We start from the raw sequence: 1385 nt of genomic DNA on the forward strand, positions 1-1385 counted from the left end.
ATATTACCAAAATATTTCTGGATTAAGGACCAAATCAAACACAATTCTACAATTTAGTGCGCAAGAGGCTGGGGCAAACTTCTATGATGTGTTCCGTAAAGATCGAGATTCCGTAAAAACGGGCTGTCCAAAAGGAGTTGGTGTACTGATAGCCGTTAAACGAAAGCTTCGTGCACCTTTTGTTATTCTTAGTGTAATGGTAACAGGTCTAAATAACACAAGATATTTCAACACATACCAACTCAACACATTAACTAAACATACGACTTTTCTAAATAAATAATTTCAACACATGATTTTTCAACACGAACAATTTCGCTTCACTTTATTTTTATTAGATTCAACACAAAATTTTTGTTGCACAGCCGTTTTTCACACAGAATTTGTTTCTCTCTAACGCATTGCCGAATTGCTTTTGTAATTTTACAGTTTTTTTGTTTGTATTTCAAATGGAAAATACAAGAAAAAAATGTAGTATCATACGGGCATTAAGAAACGCAAACTAGCAGAAAATAGCAAGTAACTAGCTGATCAGTGTATTTGACATTAGAAAATATTTGAAGCAATCTTTTTTATACGCGTATTATATATAAATAGTATTCACAAATACATTTTGCAATTTCATCAAATTTAATGATTCGCTAATTTTTACTTAAGAAATACCAAAAATTTTGAGAAAGAAACAAATAAAAGCAAGCAAATAAAGCCACCCAACCTCGCTTGTTTACGCTTCATTTATTCATTTCGACAGCTGCTATTTTTTGCTAGTAAAATCTTTAGTTGCAGAAATTATCAGGAGAGACAAAAAAAAGAAGAGCGTAAGAACGAAAGCCACTAGTTTTTTGGGTTAAGAAACGCTTTCCAGCAAAAAATAGTGATAATTATCTGTAAAGAAACAAATCTAATATCATGAAGAATACAGAACAACGCATCTATACACATAAATTAAAGAAAACCAAAGCGAGTGGATATTAGAGAAAAATTTGTGGTTATTGCCTAAAGGTATAAAAAATACATGGATTTCAACACCAAAATAACTGAAATCAGCAAAGGCAAATATTTTCTCTATAATTGCTGCATTCTATTAATTGCTGACTCAATAGCCTTCTTCTGCATCAAAGCAACTGTCAAAAATTTCCAGCAGTAAAAAGTTACGAATTGGCACAGCAGAAATGTAAAATTTTCTCACCATAGTAAAAAGTTTTTTCACCACAGAACTTTTCTACTGATTGGCACAGGCCCTACGCAGAAATGTGTTCTCTGCAAAAGTTGTTCAGCCCCTTTTCTTCGCAAAACAGAAAGAGAATTCTACTTAGTGAGGGTTATAATCCGCAAGCGCGGCCGAAGGTCGCCTACGCAGAAAGGTGTTCTCTGAAAAAGGTGTT

Source organism: Rhagoletis pomonella, unplaced genomic scaffold, assembly GCF_013731165.1.
Source record: "Rhagoletis pomonella isolate Grant_MI unplaced genomic scaffold, Rhpom_1.0 Rhpom_scaffold_00003, whole genome shotgun sequence".
In the NCBI taxonomy this organism is placed as follows: Eukaryota; Metazoa; Arthropoda; class Insecta; order Diptera; family Tephritidae; genus Rhagoletis; species Rhagoletis pomonella.